Genomic DNA, 14,431 nt, shown 5'->3' on the forward strand with positions numbered 1-14,431 from the left:
GCTGACCAGCTCTACGGAGTCAGGCGGAGTTTGGCAGCGAGACAGGAGTCCAGGCCTGAATCGGTGAAAACCAACGTAACCGGCTTACGTTCTCAGCTGGATTCTCCCATCGATGTACGACGCCTCTCCAACGAACTGGTGGGAGGACGGCCTCCAAAGCCTCCACCTCGTCGACCGTGGCTCCCGCTGAGATTTGCTCGATGAAGAAGGGAAGCGCGTTGATGGGCTACCCTCTGGTCTCAGGCTGCTGGCTGCCTGGACGAAGCTGCTCTTCTCCAACACAAAGGTGGCTTCTCTCTCTTCAAGGCTCACAGGAGGTCAAGAGTGTAGCGACCGTGAGCCGAGATCGATGATGAATTACAAAAATAGAAAATCAAAAAATAAATTAGAGGAATAGAAAAGAAAAGGGGGAGGAGCCGGACCAGCTGCTCTAGGAGCTCACACACAAAGGGCAGAAACAAGAAGCACTGAAGAGAGCGCCAGCAGTGGATGGTGCCACCACTGTTACAGTAAACTGGTCCGCCTCAGAGCAGTGACCTTTGACCTGTGAGGGGTTGTTGGCCAATCAGCACACTTTGCTGTCTTCAGTCCTTCTCAGATATCAACAAATGAAGCTGGTTGAACAGACAGCAATCATCATCACTCAGAGACATCACCTGGAGAGGAAGACTGCTCCGAGTTCTGACAATGACAGTGAAGAGGCAAGGAGAGCTGGACAACCACAGACAGTGAAACATTCGGAACATCATGTTGATACACGTGTGTGTGTGTGTGTGTGTGTGTGTGTGTGTGTGTGTGTGTGTGTGTGTGTGTGTGTGTGTGTGTGTGTGTGTGTCAGAATCGGAATCAGAATCTTTTATTTTTGTTGTACGGGGAGGGGGGGGTACAGTGACAATAGTTAGAGCGCTCTTCCAGAGCCACCGTGCACCACAGAATGCAGATACAAAGAAAAGATAGAAAAGATAAAAGCAAGATAAAAGACACTGTTAGAACAGAAAGATCCATAAACCCACCAACCAGAGGTGTGTCTGGTACAGATGTGGAATTATTGGCTCACACAATGTTGAGGACACTGGAAGAAGACAAACAAAAAAGGCTGGTGTGATCCAGACCTTCATCAAAAATGGTCCTGGAGAACTGTTCAATGTGTCAGGACTTCTGTCCATTGTCTTCTGCTTATCCTGTTCAGGGTCATGAGGGGGTGGAGCCTATCCCAGCAGCTTTTGGGCGACAGGCCGTGTTCACCCTGGACAGGTCACCAGTCCATCACAGGGCCAACACATCCACAGACAAACATTCCAAGCCAGACTCAGGAGGATCTCTCCACCCTACAGACTGTAAAGGAACCATCAAAGATGGCAGTTGGAGTTCTGTGGATCTGTGCTGGATTCCTCGTCCTCACGGACCAGAAGTCTGTCTGAAATACTGCACTGATTGATGATCTTTTCATGAATCTGGAAAAGCTTCTAAAATGAAAGGAAAACAATCCTATCTTCTTCATGTCTCAAGCCAAATCAAACCAAGAGTTCTTTTATCATATTTTTTTAACCAGACGTCTGGTTTGACTGGTTGGTTGTTGAAAGAGAGCAGGACAGGACAGACAGCAGAAGACAAATATAGAGAAGGAAAGACAAAAGACAGAGAGAAAGGAGGGAGAGAATGACAAAAAGATGGGAACAAGATGAGGGTGAAAGACAAGCAGAGAGAAAGACAGAGGGACAGGGGGATGAAAGACAGACACGCAACCAACAACAGCAGCAGCAATAATAGTAAACTAGCTGCCAATGATAACGTCTCCTGGTCGCTGAAGCAATCAACTTCATAATAGGAGGATTGAAGAGCCAGGAAATAAAATATTAGCACAATACTGATGTGAATGTTCGTGCAATACTGAGAACACTGATATGTAGACGACTAGTAGGGGCGGCACGGTGGTGCAAGAAGACAAACAAAAAAGGCTGGTGTGATCCAGACCTTCATCAAAAATGGTCCTGGAGAACTGTTCAATGTGTCAGGACTTCAGAAGCTCCAATCCTCTCTAAGGTCCAGTGAGAGTGGAAGAGATTATAAATGAGAGAAGCAGGGCCCTCACTCAGAACTGAACCAGCTCAGTTGGGAGAGCCTTAGACTGAAGATCTAAAGGTCCCTGGTCCGATCCCAGGTTTCAGCAGAGGAGCAGCATTGACTTTACTTTCCAGTGGAGGAACTGCAGACATGAAGGAAACTAACATCTTGTCCTGTGCATTCTTGTGACATTCAGGACATTTTTGGAGCCTCTTGTTGGATTTTGCCACAGAGAATCAGAGCCAATCAAAAGCATGGTGGACTTTAACATGGAGGACTGAACAAGTCAAGAAAGCATCAGTTTGACCTTCACAGGTGTTTCTGTTCCTGTCTCAATGCTGTAGAAAGAGCCTGAGGAGCTCAGACGGTAGAGCATCAGACTTTTAATCTGAGGGTCCAGGGTTCAAGTCCCTGTTCAGGTGCTGTGGAGGTTCCAGTGTTTGACAACATGGGACTGGATGAAGTTTAGTGTTGAACAAACTGTCATCATCAAAAGTAGAAGTGTTCTTGTCTTGCCACTGTGAGACTGTCGCTAGAAAACTGACCAACAGTAATAAACAATAATTTCATGTGGCATGCAATTAACAAAAGACCTACATTGATGGTCGAGGGGGGGGCTGGAGCCTATCCCAGCATCTACAGGCCAGAGGCGGGGTTCACCCTGGACAGGTCACAAGTCCATCACAGGGTCAGCATACAGAGACGAACAACCATTCACACTCACATTCATACCTACGGTCAATTTAGAGTGTCCAATCAGCCTCGTCCCCAATTACATGTCTTTGGACAGTGGGAAGGAGCCGGAGTACCAGAGAGAACCCACGCATTCATGGGGAGAACATACAGGCTCTACACAGAAAGATTCCCCACCCGAGCCTGGACTCAAACCAGAACCTTCTTGCTGTGAGGCCACAGTGCTCACCACTGCACCATCATGCTGCCAAGCTCTCTTCTACTTTCCTCAATTGTGTTTCTTTCATGTCCTCCTGAGATCAAAGACAGAATTCTAGCTACTGTCAAAGCCCTGATGACATCATCAGGAATTCTGACTTCGATCTGGAGACTCTTGCTTTAATCTGAATTTGATCTGACTAATGTTTTAGTTTAGGTTGCATGATACCGTCCACCTCATTTCTCCTGATGGACTGGTGACCTGTCCAGGGTGAACCCTGCCTCTTGAACAACGTCACCTGGGATCGCCCCCCCCCCCCCCCCCCCGTGACCCTTAAAGGATAAGAACAGAAAGTGGATGGAGGGATGGACTCAACACTGAAATCAGCTGATCTGATCCACATTCTAATGTTTCCTGTCCCTCTTTCGGAGTCAGTCAGAATAGTAGTGTATATAATAATGTATATCCAACCTTGTAGTATCTTTCCAAAGCTTTTAGTATTTCTTCTTGTTTCTACTTGTAGTTTTAGTGTCTGGATCTTTTCTTTTGATGTCCTGCTGTCTGCTCTTTGCTTTTGGAGCTTCCTTCAACAACTACCAGGCCTCCTGGGTACTGTAGGAAACATGGTCAAGTTCTTCTGACTTCTCCAGGAACGTCCTGCTCACATTGGTCTGTCTTCATTTTGACTCCTCCCACTGCCACAATGACCAGCCTTTATACTCTTGGTGACTGGGGCCCTGGTTGCTGCAGGCCTCAACACCAGCCTGTGGTTGAGAGCAGGGCAGAACAGAACTGACAGTATCTCCCATGCAGGACCTGGGTCATCGCCTGGTGCCAGCTGGGGCACCGCTTTAACCTGGACCCCTAGAGGATCTTCTCCAGGAACTGGCCTTTTTGGTTCCATCAAGGCCTGAGAGGATGGTGAAGAGTGATCCTCCACCAGGCAGCACAGTCAGCAGCAGCCATTTTGTTCCACTAGAATCAAGTATGATAGTGACAGACTGGTGAGTACTTGCTAACTAACACTTCCTGTTTTTACTGCTATTCTTCCATGAATGTGCTCATGTTGGCTGGTCCCCAACCACAGTTTCAAAGCCATGATGACATCTTTCATCAACAATCAGACTTATTTTTTCTCTATTAGGACAAATAAGGTTTCAACTGACATGGCTGGCCAACGTCCTGGAGTTCATTCAGCCTGGAGAACCAGGTGCTGGTTCCTTCTTTTACCAGGCAGGAACGGGCAGCAGATCCAAGATCAGTAGGTGAAGATGTCTGCTTTGACTGGTAGGAGGAAAGAGAGCAGGAGAGCTGGTCAGAGACAAAGACAGATCATGAAGAAGGAGTGCTGTATTCTGCTAGCACATGCTAGTGACAGTCAGAGATCAGGAGTCTCAGCAGGGAAAGATTCATCTCTTATTTCAGAGGACAATTGGACGTTCACTGGAAGACTGTGAATGTTTGAGGGTCAGAGGAGAAAAGAGGACAAGTGCACCTGTTGTGTGTGATGGGGCACCAGCATGGAGGAAGTTGTCAAACATTTTGAGCGAAAAAGCATGAATCTTCAAGTAAAGAATTAAAATGATTTAGTTAACAATGAGGTCTCTGTCATAAAACAAAAGGAACAACTGACTCCCTCACCATTTCCACCCTCTTCAACAGATTCACATTTCAAAACAACCAGGTTTATTTTGTTCCCTTCTTTCAGCAGAGGATGGTTTTGATCCATCCACCTCTGGGTTCTGGGCCCAGCACGCTTCCTCTGTAAATCCATATTTTGGGTTCTGGCTTGTTCTGCTTTTCATTTTGTGTTTGTATTAAAGTTCTGTTGCTTAAAAAAAGAGGTTTTTGCCTTTTTAAAAACACACACACACACACACACACACACACACACACTACAGCCAAGCATATAGAATGATACAGTCTGAGGTGGTTTTGACTGGTAGGCACCAGTGTGCACTGTTTGGCACTGAAGTCATGTGACTGAAGTCATCCAGTCATGTGACTGAAGTCATCCATTCATGTCAGTGATGTCACTCTGCAGGACTGTCACTGCCGTCTCATTCTAGAAAAGAATCCAGACTCCACCTGTGGCTCCATGATAACTGATGGACCTCTGGTTGGAGGCTGGACGATGATGTTTGGTCTGGGGGGGTTAAGATGGTGGGGCTGTTTCAGTTCTAGTGCTGAAGGCTTTCACCATGACAGTCAGACTCTCCTCTGTCCTTCATGGTCCCTCAAATGTGCAGTGTGGACCTCACACACTGAATTTAGCCTGAAAACTCTTCATGAACAGCAGGAGACTCAGAGTCTCTGTGGCGCTCGGCTGTTAACAGAGAGGCTGGTGGTTGGAGCCCCCCAGGGACCAGGACCAGGCTCTACTGGTGCTGAGGACTCAGTTGATCAGCTGCTGAGTTGCTACTTGATGTCAGCATTGGTCTGTTTCATCCTGAGTAGTTTGATCCTAGCAGAGTCGCTGCATCAATGATCTGAATGTGGACGGACAGACTGACCCTCCACAGCAGACGCCTGTCACAGATCTCTGGATGAGACACTTTGAGGTAAAGCCAGGTTCTGCCAGTCCCACTCACATGTTTCAATCACATGTTCAGAGATGGGTTTGTTGTTCCTGAATCCATTTCTTATTTTCTGATCACCTTGTGGATTGTTCATCATTCTCCTCATCACCATACTTTAGGTTGCAGTACGAACACCTGAGTTAGTCTGGGGTTGCAGGAATCATACAGCATCCAGATAATAGCAGGCTGAAACATTTATTTAAAAGAGTTTAACATGGTTACACACACACACACACACACACACACACACACACACGTGTATCAACATGATGTTCCGAATGTTTCACTGTCTGTGGTTGTCCAGCTCTCCTTGCCTCTTCACTGTCATTGTCAGAACTCGGAGCAGTCTTCCTCTCCAGGTGATGTCTCTGAGTGATGATGATTGCTGTCTGTTCAACCAGCTTCATTTGTTGATATCTGAGAAGGACTGAAGACAGCAAAGTGTGCTGATTGGCCAACAACCCCTCACAGGTCAAAGGTCACTGCTCTGAGGCGGACCAGTTTACTGTAACAGTGGTGGCACCATCCACTGCTGGCGCTCTCTTCAGTGCTTCTTGTTTCTGCCCTTTGTGTGTGAGCTCCTAGAGCAGCTGGTCCGCCCCCCCCCCTTTTCTTTTCTATTCCTCTAATTTATTTTTTGATTTTCTATTTTTGTAATTCATCATCGATCTCGGCTCACGGTCGCTACACTCTTGACCTCCTGTGAGCCTTGAAGAGAGAGAAGCCACCTTTGTGTCGGAGAAGAGCAGCTTAGTCCAGGCAGCCAGCAGCCTGAGACCAGAGGGTAGCCAATCAACGCGCTTCCCTTCTTCATCGAGCGAATCTCAGCGGGAGCCATGGTCGACGAGGTGGAGGCTTTGGAGGCCGTCCTCCCACCAGTTCGTTGGAGAGGCGTCGTACATCGATGGGAGAATCCAGCTGAGAACGTAAGCCGGTTACGTTGGTTTTCACCGATTCAGGCCTGGACTCCTGTCTCGCTGCCAAACTCCGCCTGACTCCGTAGAGCTGGTCAGCCTCCACTCAGTCCTCTTCATTTGGTTGGAGGTCACCATCGTTCATCCTACACACCTTTCCACCTGCCTCTTAGCCGTCTACTTGAAGCTCAGATAAATCCAGGCTAATTCATACCTGCTACTCAATATGGGCCTTAATTACTCTGCTGGAATTATCACTCTGTCTTAAGGGTTTTCTTAATTGTATTAAATCCTCTTTAATTTCCAAGAAGTCTTCCAACTCATTCATTCATGCAAGCCACTGATCCACAAGACCTCATTGATGAGCTTCAACCTGAGACTGAGTGTTTCTCGTTGGACGAGACACCCATTCAATGAGACTCATTGTCAGTCCATTGAAATCTACTGGTGTTCCTGGTGAGTTGATTTAACAACATGAGCTGACAGACTCTACATTCAGGTAGGAACCACCACATCCAGGGGTCTGGACCTTTGAGCAGGCAGAGCCATCAAAGTAGCAGACTAAGCTAGCAGACATTAGCATTGAGAAGAAACTGATACCTGAGCCTACTTTTGGGTCTGGTCAAGTGATGACACAATAATATGACATCATTGTCAGACTGACGCCTGCTCAACACTGACCAAACGCCGCCCTATTGTATTGTGGGAAATTTCTGCTTGGCTCGCGTCCATCAAAACACACAAAGAAATTTCTCCAGAATCAGGATTGACAGTGGATACAATTGATTCCACACTGGTTTCGGGTGCAGGTGTGGAATTTCAGACACAGTCTGTGTTTGTGTTGTTCATTCAGTGATTTTTCTTACAATTCCCAATCAAAGCCCCACATTGCTAATGAACTCAAAATGATGCTAACAGTAATGTAGTGATAGTTGCTAATAAACTAAGTGATGCTGACAGTAATGTAGTAAGAGTTGCTTCGAACCTCAAAGTAATGCGACAGTGATTTCAGAAGAATTGCTAATGATCTCAAAATGATGCGACAGTGATGTCGTAAGAATTACTAATAAACTCAAAACGATGCAAACAGTAATGTAGTGATAGTTGCTAATAAACTCAGTGATGCTTACAGTCATGTAGTAAGAGTTGCTACGAACCTCAAAATAATGCAAGAATAATGTAGTAAGAGTTGCTAAAAACCACAAAATAATGCGACTGTGATGTCGGAAGAATTGCTCATGATCTCAAAATGATGCGACGGTAATCTAGTAAGAGCTGCTAATAAATTCAAAATGATGCTAACAGTAATGTAGTGAAAGTTTCGAATAACCTCAAAGTGATGCTGACAGTCATGTGGTAAGAGTTGCTACGAACCTCAAAATAATGCAAGAATAATGTAGTAAGAGTTGCTAAAAACCACAAAATAATGCGACTGTGATGTCGGAAGAATTGCTCATGATCTCAAAATGATGCGATGGTAATCTAGTAAGAGCTGCTAATAAATTCAAAATGATGCTAACAGTAATGTAGTGAAAGTTTCGAATAACCTCAAAGTGATGCTGACAGTCATGTGGTTAGAGTTTCGAGTAACCTAAAAATGATGCGGACAGTAATGTATTAAGAGTTGCTAATAACCTCAAAATAATGCGACAGTGATTTCAGAAAAATTTCTAATGAACTCAAAATGATGCTAACAGTAACGTAGTGATAGTTGCTAATAAACTCAGTGATACTTACAATAATGTAGTAAGAGTTTCAAACTCCCTCAAAATGATGCTGACAGTCATGTAGTAAGAGTTGCTACTAAACTCAAAATAATGCGACAGTGATGTCGGAAGAGTTGCTAATGAACTCAAAATGATGCTACAGTGATGTAGTAAGAGATGCTAAAAAACTAAAAATGATACTGACGGTAATGTAGGAAGAGTTGAAACTAACGTTAAAATTATGCTACACTGTTGTCATAAGAATTGCTAATACACTCAAAATGATGCTTACAGTAATGTAGTAAGTGTTTCGAACTACCTCAAAGTGATGCTGACAGTCATGTAGTCAGAGTTGCTACGAACCTCAAAATAATGCGACAGTGATGTTGGAAGAATTGCTAATGGTCTCAAAATGATGCGACAGTGATGTAGCAAGAATTGCTAATGAACTCAAAATGATGCTAACTGTAATGGAATGAAAGTTTCGAATGGCCTCAAAGTGATGCTGACAGTCATATAGTAAGAGTTGCTACAAAACTCAAAATAATGCGACAGCGATGTCGGAAGAATTGCTAATAAACTCAAAATGATGCTGACGGAAATCTAGTAAGAGCTGCTAATGATCTCAAACTGATGCTACAGTGATGTTGTAAGAATTGCTAATGATATCAAAATGATGTGACGGTCATGTAGTAAGAATTGCTAATGAACTCAAAATAATGCCAACAGTAATGTAGCGATAGTTGCTAATAAACTCAGTGATGCTTACAGTAATGTCGTAAGTGTTTCGAACTACCTCAAAGTGATGCTGACAGTCATGTAGTAAGAGTTGCTACGAACCTCAAAATAATGCGACAGTGATGTCGGAAGAACTGCTAAGGAACTCAAAATGATGCTAACTGTAATGTCGTGAAAGTTTCGAATAACCTCAAAGTGATGCTGACAGTCATGCAGTAAGAGTTGCTACGAACCTCAAAATAATGCGACAGTGATGTCAGAAGAATTGCTAATGATCTCAAAATGATGCGACAGTGATGTAGTGAAAGTTTCGAATAACCTCAAAGTGATGCTGACAGTCACCTGGTTAGAGTTGCGAGTAACCTAAAAATGATGCTGAGAGTAATGTAGTAAGAGTTGCTAATAACCTCAAAATAATGCTACAGTGATGTCGGAAGAATTGTTAATGAACTCAAAGTGATGCTGACAGTCATGTAGTGATAGTTGCTAATAAACTCAGTTATGCTTACAGTAACGTAGTAAGTGTTTTGAACAACCTCAAAGTGAAGCTGACAGTCATGTAGTAAGAGTTGCTACTAACCTCAAAATTATACTACGGTGATGTCGTAAGAATTGCTAATGATCTCAAAATGATGCTACAGTGATGCCGGAAGAATTGCTAATGAATTCAAGAATGATGCTGACAGTAATGTAGTGATAGTTGCTAATAAACTCAAAGTGATGCTGACAGTAATTTATGAAGAGTTGCTAAAAACCTTAAAATAATGACACAGTAATGTAGTAAGAGTTGCTATGAAACTAAAAATAATGCGACAGTGATGTAAGAAGAATTGCTAATGATCTGAGATGAGAGTCAGGGTTTTCCAAGTTGATCTCCTCCCACGCATGAATTCTCTGGTATCATTCCACTTACTGCGAAGACGAGCCGTGGATGTATTGTCCTGAGCTCAGGGCTTGTCAGATACCATGACCCTCAACTAAATGTGGCAGAAACCCTGCCCTCTTCATTTAGGGCTGGAAGGTGTGAGAGATACTGGGAGCTCATCGAGGCTACGTCCTCCGCGGTCTCCTCAGGCTGGCCAGCACAAGAGAAGACCGCCAACTGGCCGGGACAGGCGGTCTCCGTTGTTGTTGTTGCCGCCGTGGTCGGCCTTTCTTTCTTTCTTTCCTTTTTTCACACGATCACAGGGGAGAGCGCGGACGCAGTCCCCCACTGTCAGAAATTATGCAGTTGAGATTCCCACATTTGGGGAATTCACCAGGGTCAGCACAGCCCCGGTGCAATGGCTGAGCCTCACCCGGGGAGAACCACCTTGCTGATCATGGTATCTCCCCTGCCAGGTAAGTATGACTCGCTGAGCTTAGGAACAGACATCAGCTCCAGCGACACAGCCTTCTGACTGACAGGCAGGGAGGCCGACACAGCGCCTGATCTTTCCTACCTTGTGCCAATCTGCCGCGTGCGCAGCCCCCTTTGTTTCTCACAACGATGCCGGATGTCGGATATCCCAAGCCCGGGAAGCTCAGGCACATTGAAGGTTCAGGTCTTTCAGAGTGCATTCCAAAGCCTTTTGGGAAAGGCTCCGAGAGCAGTGCCGTCAGCGGACCTCCATCCTTATCTGGAGTGCAAACGGAGCCACAACTTGACGCCCAGCGGCAGCGCGGGCGGAAATCCAGCCCCGGCCTCATGTGCAGCACTCGAGAGTTGGCCTGAAGAGCACGGGATTTGCTCCTGACAAAAGGGGAGGGGCCCGCACTGTTCCTGGAAGGCCATTGCGGCCGCAGGCTGAGGAAAAGCTGCAGTGCAGGAGGAGAACCCTGGTCCGGCTTTGGGTGGAGCAGGTGAGCGAGTGCCTGGCGGAGGCTTGTTTTATTTCCGACGAGAAATGCGGGGCATTGCACCACTCCTGGAAACACTGCAATACCAGGTTGATGCGTGGAAAGGACGGAGCAAGCTCCCGTTCCATCTCCCTCTTCCAAAAAGCAATTTAATATATGGTTCCCGGATAGGGAACGTACCAGATATTAATCTGATAAGAACAGATACTACACTTGATCTTAGCCAAAAGGCCGAGAAGCGATGCCTGTCAGCCACCCGACGTGAGAGCCAGCACCCCCGGTACAGCCAATCCCGGCCGCGGCTGTGGGCAGGAACTGCAACATTTTGGGTGGCGACACAAAATGCAGTGCCATAAACACTACATCTGGCACACTGGTTGTCCCCACTGCTATCCAAAGCAAAGGCAATCGGTGCCTTCACCCTGCTATGCTAGTGGGGCGACTCAAAGTAAAACAAAGCGGTGTTCAAAGCCACAAGCCAGCGACTCATCCTGGAGTCGGGGTTTTCCAAGTTGATCTCCTCCCACGCATGAATTCTCTGGTATCATTCCACTTACTGCGAAGACGAGCCGTGGATGTATTGTCCTGAGCTCAGGGCTTGTCAGATACCATGACCCTCAACTAAATGTGGCAGAAACCCTGCCCTCTTCATTTAGGGCTGGAAGGTGTGAGAGATACTGGGAGCTCATCGAGGCTACGTCCTCCGCGGTCTCCTCAGGCTGGCCAGCACAAGAGGAGACCGCCAACTGGCCGGGACAGGCGGTCACCGTTGTTGTTGTTGCCGCCGTGGTCGGCCTTTCTTTCTTTCTTTCCTTTTTTCACACGATCACAGGGGAGAGCGCGGACGCAGTCCCCCACTGTCAGAAATTAATTATCCCAAGCCCGGGAAGCTCGACCGATGCCGTTTTCAAGGCTCACCTTGTCGCTCGGTGAACCAGCGTGGCCTCGAGCCGCATTAGAATTGCTAATGAACTCAAAATGATGCTAAAAGTAATGTTGTGAAAGTTTCGAATAACCTCAAAGTAATGCTGACAGTCATGTAGTAAGAGTTTCTATGAACTTCAAAATAATGCGACAATGATGTCGGAAGAATTGCTAATAATCTCAAAATAATGCGACAGTGATGTCGGAAGAAATGCTAATGAACTCAAAATGATGCTGACGGTAATTTTGGAAAAGTTGAAACTAACCTCAAATTGACAATACAGTGATGTCGTAAGAATTGCTAATAAACTCAAAATGATGCTAACAGTAATGTAGTGATAGTTGCTAATAAACTCAGTGATGCTTACAGTAATGTAGTAAGTGTTTCAAACAACCTCAAAGTGATGCTGACAGTCATGTACTAAGAGTTGCTACTAACCTCAAAATAATGCAACAGTAATGTAGTAAGAATTGCTAATGAACTCAAAATGATGCTGACAGTAATCTAGTGAGAGCTGCTATTAACCTCAAAATGATTCTGACAGTAATGTAGTGAGAGCTGCTAATAACGTCAAAATAATGCAACAGTAAAGTAGAAAGAGTTGCTACGAACCTCAAAATAATGCGATAGTGATGTCGGAAGAATTGCTAATGATCTCAAAATGATGCGACAGTGATGTAGTAAGAATTGCTAATGAACTCAAAATGATGCTAACTGTAATGGAGTGAAAGTTTTGAATAACCTAAAAGTGATGCTGACAGTAATGTAGTAAAAGTTGCTACGAACCTCAAAATATTGCGACAGTGATGTCGGAAGAATTGCTAATGAACTCAAAATGATGTTAACAGTAATGTAGTGATAGTTGCTAATTAACTCAGTGATGCTTAAAGTAATTAGTCAGTGTTTTGAACAACCTCAAAGTGATGCTGACAGTCAGTTAGAAAGAGTTGCTTAAAATAATGCAACAGTAATGTAGTAAGAGTTGCTAACAACCTCAAAATAATGCGACAGTGATGTCAGAAGGCAAGGCAAGGCAAGGCAATTTTATTTGTATAGCCCGTTTTCACAAACAGTTTGTCTCAAAGGGCTTCACATGGCATCATAACAACATCCTCTGCCCTTAGACCCTCACATCGACTGAGGAAAAACTCCATAGAAAACCCTTTTAACAGGGAAAAATCTGAGAAACCTCAGGGTGAGCAACAGAGGAGGGATCCCTCACCCAGGACGGACAGACGTGCAGTAGATGTTGTTACAGACAAGAAAACAGTTTACAATACAAAATGTGGGAAACACGGAAATGTTAATAACAGCTGAAGAAGGAAGCTTCTGGTAGGGGAGGCAGGGAGAGCAAGCCAGCTTGATGGGGGACTGGATGGCAGACTTGTTCATGGAAGGGGAGCGCAGGCCGGTGTAACAGTAGGGAATAAGGGGGGGGGGGGGGGGCGATGCAGGCGGCGGTTGGGGCTCCGGTGGATCTGTGGAAACACAGAGAGACTGCGAGACACCAAGGCCAAACTACAAAGTGCAACAAGTAAAATGTGCAGGGAGGAGAGGAGGAGAGAGGGGGAGAGGAGAGGAGAGGAGGGAAGGGCTCAATGTAACCTGATGTGTCCCCCAGCAGCCTAAGCCTATAGCAGCATAGCTATCAATGGTTCAGAGCTACCTGAACCAGTCCTAACTGAAGGCTCTGTCATAGAGGAAGGTCTTAAGCCTGGACTTAAACGTAGTTAAAGTGTCTGCCTCTCTGACCCATGGAGAGAGCTGGTTCCACAGTAAAGGAGCCCGGTAACTAAAAGCTCTACCTCCCAGTCTGTTTGTATTGATACTGGGAGTCACTAAAAGACCTGCATTCTGGGAGCGGAGTGCTCTGGTCGGACAGTAGGGACTAATGAGCTCTTTCAAATAGGATGGAGCTTTATCATTGAGAGCCTTATAAGTCAGCAGAAGGATTTTGAAGTCGATTCTAGATCCTACAGGAAGCCAGTGGAGAGAAGCTAAAGTGGGAGAGATGTGTTCTCTCTTCTTAACTCCCGTCAAAACCCTCGCTGCAGCGTTCTGGACCAGCTGGAGACTCTTTAGAGAGTATTTAGGACATCCTGACAAGAGAGAGTTGCAGTAGTCCAGCCGAGAAGTGATAAATGCATGCACCAGTTTTTCAGCATCACTCTGGGAAAGGATATTCCTAATCTTAGCGATACTTCGAAGATGGAAGAAGGCGGTCCTAGTCACATGCTTTATGTGGGAGCTGAAGGAAAGGTCCTGGTCAAAAATGACCCCAAGGTTCCTTGCAGTTGTACTCGAAGTTAGGGTGATGCCATCTAGAGTAGAGATCCGATTCAAGAGTGTGTCCCTGTGGTGTTTAGGTCCAAAAATGATTACCTCAGTTTTATCTGAATTGAGCATTAAGAAGTTAGAAGACATCCAGGATTTAATGTCTTTCAGGCAGTCTTGCAGATGAGTAAACTGGCTTGTGTCGTCTGGCTCCATCGACAAGTAAAGTTGTGTGTCATCTGCATAACAGTGGAAGTTGATCGAGTGCTTCCGGATTATGTCACCTAATGGGAGCATGTAAAGAGTGAAGAGAATCGGTCCTAAAACTGAACCCTGTGGTACACCATATGTAACTCTGCTATACTCCGAATGATCATTATTAACATTAACAAACTGAAACCTGTCATATAAGTAGGACTTAAACCATTTTAGGGCAGTTCCTTTAATCCCAATGTCATGGTCTAGTCTCTGTAGCAGGATGCTGTGGTCGATGGTGTCAA

General features: G+C 45.5%; 2 non-coding genes across 2 annotated transcripts; both read right to left on the minus strand.

Moving 5' to 3' along the window:
* Positions 1-10,078: 10,078 nt before the first annotated feature.
* On the minus strand, positions 10,079-10,242 carry LOC147270142 (U1 spliceosomal RNA). Its single transcript, XR_015116785.1, has one exon. It is a non-coding gene; the product is annotated as a U1 spliceosomal RNA (small nuclear RNA).
* A 542-nt stretch (positions 10,243-10,784) lies between these two features.
* On the minus strand, positions 10,785-10,975 carry LOC147270143 (U2 spliceosomal RNA). Its single transcript, XR_015117284.1, has one exon. It is a non-coding gene; the product is annotated as a U2 spliceosomal RNA (small nuclear RNA).
* Between the last annotated feature and the right edge of the window lie 3,456 nt (positions 10,976-14,431).

The sequence above is a fragment of the Aulostomus chinensis genome, chromosome 1 (genome assembly GCF_037954235.1).
Source record: "Aulostomus chinensis isolate RoL2024-O1b breed Wild chromosome 1, RoL_Achi_v1.0, whole genome shotgun sequence".
Taxonomy (NCBI): domain Eukaryota; kingdom Metazoa; phylum Chordata; class Actinopteri; order Syngnathiformes; family Aulostomidae; genus Aulostomus; species Aulostomus chinensis.